An 8,338-nucleotide genomic window follows, 5' to 3' on the forward strand; every position below is an offset into this window, starting at 1 on the left:
GGTGGGGGCGAGCACTCGGTGGGCCCTCCAGCGGCAGAGGCCCACGAGCACAGGCGACCCCGTGCCGAGCGGCCGCGGCGCCGCTCGACGGGTGTCCCTCCCTGCAGAGACGGTCAGCCGGAAGGCGCCCGCCATCAGCTGGCGGCGGTCCCATCCTGGGCCCTACTCGTCGCATCCTCCATCGCCCTTCCCGGCCGTGTGTGGGCCACAGGAAGGCGCGCCGGGCAGCCGCGGGGGCACTTCTCCCCGCCCGGTCTCCGCGTGCAAACGAGAAGCGCAGGCCTTGCACCCCAGCTCAGCACCGTCCTGCCTTCCGCCGGGCACGTGCCCGAGGTAAGGGGCCCCGGCGGTGCGACGCGGCGGTGGCGGTACTGGGAGTGCGGCCCCGGTGGCAGCGGGGTCTGCTGTCCGGCAGGCCTTGGGCCCTGGCTATGCCAGCTCGGCTCTCGGTGGCGCCCGCCTCCGGGGCCGGCGGCGGAGCGCGTCCGCCGGTCTGTCACCCGCCTGGCAAGGGAGCGGTCCCGCAGGAGGCGTGCCGGCGGGGGCTGGTCATCGTCACGTGCCGTCTCCAGCCAGGGGAAGGCCGTGCAGTGGGGAATGAGATAAGCCAGCCGCGCAGCAGCGCAGCGGCACTCCGTGAGGCCCGCGGTGTCGGGGGCTGAGGGAGAGCCACCGTGTGTGGGGGCCGACGGCCGCGCGCCGTGTGTTTTGTGCGTGTCGTCCCGTGAAAGTGAGACGCGGGCGGGCTACCATGCCCTCCCGCATTCCAGCGCGTGCCGCGTGGCCCTCTGCATGGAGGCCGGGCCGAGCCCGGGCGCCTGGTCCGCCTCCAAAGGACGGCATTTGTGAGGTCAGCGTCACCCCTCGCGGGGGAGGCGGTCAGGAGCGCGGGCTCCCCCACCTCTTGGCCGGCCTTCAGAGCGTGGGTTGCTCCAGTTGGTTTTTATTCCCCCTTCCGTTTCTGTGTGCTCGTACGGTCAAAGCCAGGCGCGCACCCCTGCGTCCTTGGCCCCAGAGTAACAAAAAAAGGGGCTGCTTGGCATGAGCAGTGCCCGAAAGCCAGACAACTCTTAGCGGTAGATCACTCGGCTCGTGCGTCGATGAAGAATGCAGCTAGCTGTGAGAATTAATGTGAATTGCAGGACACATTGACCATTGACCATTCGAAGGCACGTGCAGCCCCGGATTCCTCCCGGGGCTATGCCTGTCTGAGGATCGCTTGATGATCAATAGCCATCCGGGGGCCACGCTAGCGGCACGGCTGGGGTCGCCTCTCTGGCCCGTTGCCCGCAGCGGGCGGCGGTGGCGGTGGCAGCAGCGGCGTCCCGCCAGTGCCCGCGGGAAAGCAGTCAGGGGTTCGGCGAGGGAAGCGTTTCCCTAGGAGGCCTCGATCCCTTCACTGCGGCCCGGCGGGCATCGTCGTCGTCGCAGTCGTCGTTGTCGCAGTTGTTGTCGTCGCAGTCGTCATCGTCGCCGTGCAGGGCCTTCGTCCCCCTAAATGCAGACTCCGGGAGCACTCCATTGCTTCCTGGTCCCGGAGCAAGCCGCTGGGGTGGACCTCGTCCTCGCCGGGACCGTGCGTGGATGCGATGGCGCGGCAGCCTGGGGAGAGCGAGAGACGGCGTCGAAAGGTGCTGCCAAGGGCCGAGAAAGAGAGAGGAGGGCGAAAAGGGGAGGCGAGGCACGGCCTCACCCCTAGCGTCCCCCCGCACCGGCGGCTGTCTGCGGGTGGGAACCGCGGCGGTACCGTGCCATGCTTCCGAGCGCGCGCGCGTGGCGAGAGCGCTGGGGATGGTTGTTCCAACCCCGTCCTTCCTTCGCCCGCCCCCTCCTCTTCTGTCGCAGTCTCGAGGCACGCCGAGGGGCGCCGTTGTTTCTCTCTCTCTCCCCGCTGATGCCGTCGTGCGCGCCACCGCCCGGCCGGTCCTCCCGCACGGGGCCATCTCTGCCCCACTCCCTTTTCACTTCTCGTCTCCGGGATGGCGCTCTCCGTTTCCTCGTCGCTCGCTCATGCGCACGCGCACTCTCTCTCTCTGGCTCCCTCCGGGAGCGCGGAGAGGAGGGGGGGACTGGCGGCGTAGTGGGTGGGGGAGACACGGCGGCCATCGTCGCACGCGCCCCCATGCGTGGCGCGGCCAAGCTTTGGGATTGCAAGCTCAGATCAGACATGGCGACCCACTGAATTTAAGCATATTAGTCAGCGGAGGAAAAGAAACTAATGAGGATTCCCTCAGTAACGGCGAGCGAAGAGGGAAGAGCCCAGCGCCGAATCCCCACCCCATGGTGGGGCGTGGGACATGTGGCGTACCGAAGACCCCCTCCCCGGCAGCGCTCTTGGGGGACCCAAGTCCTTGTGATTGACGCCGCAGCCCGCGGACGGTGTGAGGCCGGTAGTGGCCCCCCGGCATGCCAGGCCCGGGGCTTCTCGGAGTCGGATTGCTTGGGAATGCAGCCCAAAGTGGGTGGTAAATTCCATCTAAGGCCAAATACTGGCACAAGACCGATAGCCAACAAGTACTGTAAGGGAAAGTTGAAAAGAACTTTGAAGAGAGAGTTCAAGAGGGTGTGAAACCATTAAGAGGTAAATGGGCGGGGCCCGCGCAGTCCGCCCGGAGGATTCAACCCGGCGGGTTGCGGTCGGCCTGCGCGGGTTCGGCGGATCCTTGCCTCCGCCTCCCCTCCGTCCCCCGGGTGAACCCCATGCGTGGGGCAAGCCGGGGGGGGCGGGCTGGTCCGGGGACTGCCACCCGACCGGCAGCCGGCCATGGCCGGGTGTTGTAGTGCGTTCTTATATTTTGTAATACTTTGAAGTAGTTTGTTTTTTATTCCCATATTTTTCCCAAATGGTTTATCCCAGACTGTACCCCCCCCCCCCCCCTTTTCCTTCTACTTGTGTTATCCCTTTCCCGGGATGAGATCTCCAAAACCCCCACCCTGGCTCTCTGTCAGTCACCCCGGCATCCCAGCCCCCTATCCAGAAGTTTCGGTCCAAGTTGTCGAGTGATTAGCCAGAGGCTAGGGGTCAGCCCCCCAAGTCCTGCCCCATATGCTGTTTTGTATGTCTGTCCCCCCAGTACCCATCCCCCAGAGATACCTATTGGTCAGTAGGATTTTATCTATGTTAGTTTCCTCCCCCCTTTAAATGTGAACTCCGGACATCCCCCGGGGCTCTCGGCAGGAGGCCCCCTGAGGTATAGGAGCTCCTTCGGGCTCCTTAATAAAAACCTTGGAATATCCCCTGCTGGGAGCCGGCCCCTTTCTCTTCCACCGATGTCTCTGTCGTCTCTGCTGCAGCAAAGGCAAACAGCCTGAGTGCCCTCAGCACCCTCGGGGCACAGAGAGTGTCTCCCCGCAGTCGGCCGTGGTGGGGCCGCCCCTCCACTCTCTGCCGACCCGGGTAAGGCCCAGGGACTTGAGAGGAATTGCAGAGAGACTGAGACAGCCGGGCACATTTCCTCTGCGGCGGTGCGCCAAGACCAGCTCCGGGTCAGCTGGGAAGGCCTCCGGCGGGCAAGTGGCCAAGCGCCGCGCGAGCGGCGGCGGGTGTTACAGCCCCCGGGCAGCAGGTCTTGCTGAATCCCGGGGCCGCGGGAGAGGACCGTCGGCGGCGCCGTGGTTGGGGGCGCCGCTTTTCCCCCGCCCTCCCCCTCTTGGGGGTGGGGGGGGTGGGGGCGGCGTCCCCGCAGTGCGGCATTTCACGCAGGGGTGCAGGGGCCGAGCCCACGGACCCCCGGCACCACTGTCAACCAGGGCGGACTGTCCTCAGTGCACCCCAACCGCGCGGCGCCGCTGGGCCGGGCTTGACGGGCCGTGCTCCGGTGCCCAGGGTCCGCGGCAATGTCAGCTACCCACCCGACCCGTCTTGAAACACGGACCAAGGAGTCTAGCACGTGTGCGAGTCAGGGGCCATCGTCGAAAGCCCGCGGTGCAATGAAGGTGAGGGCCGCCGCGTCCTGCTGAGGTGGGATCCCTGGCCCGTCTCGCCCGCCGACCCCTTGTGGGGCTGGGGAGGTGGAGCGTGAGCGTCCATGCTAGGAACCAAAAGACGGTGAACTATGCCTGGGCAGGGCGAAGACAGAGGAAAACTCTGTGTGGAGGTCCGTAGTGGTCCTGACGTGCAAATCGGTCGTCCGACCCGGGTCTAGGGGCGAAAGACTAATCGAACCATCTAGTAGCTGGTTCCCTCCGAAGTTTCCCTCAGGATAGCTGGCACTCGGCAATGGGCAGTTTTACCTGGTAAAGCGAATGATTAGAGGTCTTGGGGCCGAAACGATCTCAACCTATTCTCAAACTTTCAATGGGTAAGGGGGCCGGCTCGCTGGCGTGGAGCCGCGCTGTGGAATGCAAGTGCTCAGTGGGCCACTTTTGGTAAGCAGAACTGGCGCTGCGGGATGAACCGAACGCCGGGTTAAGGCGCCCGATGCCGACGCTCATCAGAGCCCAGAAAAGGTGTTGGTTGATCTAGACAGCAGGACGGTGGCCATGGAAGTCGGAATCCGCTAAGGAGTGTGTAACAACTTGCCTGCCGAATCAACTAGCCCTTAAAATGGATGGCGCTGGAATGTTGGGCCTATACCCAACCGTCGCCGGCAGTGCGATGCCCATGGGGGCTAGGCCGCAACGAGTTGGAGGGCTGCTGCAGTGCGCCTCGAAGCCTGGGGTGTGGGCCCGGGTGGAGCTGCCGCAGGTGCAGATCTTGGTGGTAGTAGCAAATATTCAAACGAGAGCTTTGAAGGCCGGAGTGGAGCAGTGTTCCATGTGAACAGCAGTTGAACATGGGTCAGTCGGTCCTAAGTGATAGGCGAGTGCCGTTCCGAAAGGGTGGGCGATGGCCTCCATCGCCCTCAGCAAAGGGAGTCGGGTTCAGATCCCTGAATCCGGCTTGGCAGAGACGGGCGCCGCGAGGCGCCCAGTGCGGTGACACAACCGATCCTGGAGAAGCCAGCGGGAGCCCCGGGGAGAGTTCTCTTTTCTTTGTGAAGGGCTGGGCGCCCTGGAAAGGGTTCGCCCCGAGAGAGGGGCCCGCGCCTTGGAAAGTGTCGCGGTTCTGGCAGTGTCCGGTGAGCTCTCACTGGCCCGTGAAAATCCGGGGGAGAGGGTGTAAGACTCGCGCCGGGCCGTACCCATATCCGCAGCAGGTCTCCACGGTGAACAGCCTTTGGCATGTTGGAACAATGTAGGTAAGGGAAGTTGGCAAGCCGGATCCATAACTTTGGGATAAGGATTGGCTCTAAGGGCTGGGTCAGTCGAGCTGGGGCGCAAAGCGGGGCTGGGCGCGCGCCGTGGCAGGACAAGGCACCGCGCGCGGGCGAGTGCGCTCCGCGTGGCGCGCCCGGGCGCCGGGGCGTGGGCGGGCGTGCGCGGCGTCGACTCTGGACACGCGCAGGGCCCTTTCCTTGGATCGCCCCAGCTGCGACGGGCATCGCCCACCCTCCCCTCCACCCGCCCTCCGCCTTGCTGCAGCCGGCGCCCCAGCGGCGACCGCCGCCATCGTCGTAGCGCACCGCTGCCCCGTCAGTTCCTGCCGGCAGGGTCCCCACAGCGCGCCACTGTGGCCAGCGTCAGCCGAGCAGTACGCGCGGGGGAGGGTCCCTGGAGGGGGTCCCCGGGCTGGCGCCCCACCTCGGCCGGTGCCTAGCAGCCAGCTTAGAACTGGTGTGGACCAGGAGAATCCGACTGTGTAATTAAAGCATCGCGATGTGATTTCTGCCTAATGCTCTGAATGTCAAAGTGAAGAAATTCAATGAAGCGCAGGTAAACAGCGGGAGTAACTATGACTCTCTTTCTACCTGAAACCTGGCCCCCCGGTTGGACAGGGGCGACGGGTTCGGAGGTGGGCTGACCACCCATTCCGTTCCCGATGTTGAATCTGGTCATGACTCGGCTATTCCAAATCCAAATCCGTTTCTTGGAGGAGGAAACTGGGGGCGGCCGTTACACCTTACTAGGGTATCGGTGGGCACCCAGACCTCCCGAGATGACTTTGTAACATCTACAACCACCAAAATGACAGAAAATGAATTGGGCTTGCTGGTGAATTTTTCTCTAGAACTGTATAGGTCAGATCTGCAGGAGCATGTACAGGGGGTGGTTCATGTTTCTGTTAATGGGGGGGTGTTGAACAGGTTTCCTGAGGTGTTTGAACAGCCTACACCACAACTGAGTGAGGGGGACGACTTAAATCCTAGTCCCCCTAAGGACGATGATCAGAATGTACTTGAGAAGGGAGGCAGTGGGAAGGGGGAAGAGGGTACACCAGAGGCATTGCCTCCAGTGCCTGAGGTCCGCAGTGAACAAGCACCGGAAGACATCGTGAAGGTGACTGTTCCTGACAAAAATCCACCATGTCCTTGCTGTGGTACCCGGCTCAACTCGATGTTGGCCCTAATTGAACACCTTAAGGGGTCTCACGGGAGGAAGAGGGTGTGCTTTCGGTGTGCCTAGTGTGGGAGGGAGAATGTTAACCATCACAGTACTGTTTGTCATTTTGCAAAGTGCAAGGGTCCGAAGGATGCGGGGCCTCCAGTGGGAGAGTGGATATGTGAGGTATGCAGTAGAGATTTTATGACTAAAATTGGCCTAGGACAACACAAAAGATTGGCACATCCACTGGTTAGAAACCAGGAGAGGATCGATGCTTCCCAACCGAAAGAAACATCAAACTGAGGAGCCCACAAAAGATGCTGGACAAAGGAGGAGGAAGAGCTACTTGTCAAGCTGGAGGTACAGTTCGAGAGTCACAGAAACATTAATAAGCTCATATCGGAACACTTAACAAGCAAAACAGCTAAGCAGATTGGTGATAAAAGGAGAATGCTGCTCAGGAAGAATGGAGTGGGTGGGGGAGCAGCTGGGAACTTGAAATCAGAACCTGGGTCAAGTCATCAATCCCAGGCAGGAACTCTGAACAATGGACTTGGGGGGAACCACCAGCCGGGAGGACCAGCTGCTGGGAAGGGAACAATAGAGACATCTGGACACCACCTTGATAGGGATAATGGTCTCCGGGAAACCGTTGGCCAGCAGAGGGTGGGGCGACTGCAGGCTCATTATCAGAAAAGGATCAAAGAACGTTTATCAGATGGGACAATTAACAACTTCCCCAGAGCATTTGAACAGTTATTAGAAGGCCAAAAGGTGTGACCACTGCTCAATCAAACAGCGCAGGACTGCTTTGGTTGCCTGGAATCAGTGAGCCAAATAAGAACAGCACTCTGGGGGAAAAGCAAAAAGGAAACTCGGGAGGAGCAGCCAAGAAAACAGTTTCAGAAGTGGATGAAGGACAGAGCGATCAAAAGAGGTAACTACCTCCGCTTTCAGCGTTTATTCCATCTAGATGGGGAAATTAGCGAAGATCATTTTGGACGACATCGAATGTCTGTCCTGTGATGTATCACCCAGTGAAATTTATTGGGTATTCAAGGCCAGATGGGAAACACCTGGACAGTTTGGTGTGAGACTTGAGAGTCTTTGGAGACTTTGAAATTAAAGGGAAGGCCCACCATAAGGCCTTCAGGGACTTAATTGCGGCCAAAGAAATTGAAAAGAACGTGTGGGAAATGAGCAAGGGCTCGGCGCCAGGTCCAGATGGAATTGCCCTTGGGAACATCAGGAAGATGGATCCCGGGTATGCCCGGACTGCTGAGCTCTTCAACCTGTGGTTAACATCTGGTGACATCCCAGACATGGTGAGGGGGTGCAGGACTGTTTTGATCCCCAAATTGACAAAACCGGAGCGCCTAAAAGACATCAACAACTGGAGACCCATCACGATTGGTTCCATCTTGCTGAGGCTGTTCTCCAGGATCATGATGGCGAGGATGACTAAGGCGTGCCCCCTCAACCCAAGGCAGAGAGGTTTCATCAGTGCGGCAGGATGTTCTGAGAACCTGAAGCTCCTGCAAACTATAATTCGGACTGCCAAAAATGAACATAGACCACTGGGTGTTATATTCGTGGACATTGCTAAGGCTTTTGACACCGTGAGCCACCAGCACATCTTACACGTTTTACAGCAACGGAGAGTGGATCCCCACATCGTCGGACTGGTGGACAATATGTACAAGGACATCAGTACGTATGTCACTGTCAAGAAGAACACGCACACAGACAAAATCCAGATCCGGGTTGGAGTGAAGCAGGATGATCCGCTGTCACCCCTTCTATTCAACCTGGCAATGGACCCCCTGTTGTGCAAGCTGGAAGAGAGTGGCAAAGGATTCCATCGTGGAGAGCGTACGATAACTGCCATGGCATTCGCTGATGATCTGGTCTTGTTGAGCGACTCCTGGGAGAACATGAACGTCAACATCAAGATACTAGAGACCTTTTGCAATCT

General features: G+C 60.4%; 1 non-coding gene and 1 pseudogene across 1 annotated transcript; both read left to right on the forward strand.

Moving 5' to 3' along the window:
- The first annotated feature begins 1,065 nt into the window (after positions 1-1,065).
- LOC139603580 (5.8S ribosomal RNA) lies at positions 1,066-1,218 on the forward strand. Its single transcript, XR_011683737.1, has one exon. It is a non-coding gene; the product is annotated as a 5.8S ribosomal RNA (ribosomal RNA).
- Positions 1,219-2,151: 933 nt separating this feature from the next.
- LOC139603548 (28S ribosomal RNA) overlaps positions 2,152-8,338 on the forward strand; it is an 8,936-nt pseudogene continuing 2,749 nt past the window's right edge.

This window comes from Agelaius tricolor, unplaced genomic scaffold (assembly GCF_023055355.1).
Source record: "Agelaius tricolor isolate 1412-34295 unplaced genomic scaffold, bAgeTri1.0.p SCAF_39, whole genome shotgun sequence".
Taxonomy (NCBI): domain Eukaryota; kingdom Metazoa; phylum Chordata; class Aves; order Passeriformes; family Icteridae; genus Agelaius; species Agelaius tricolor.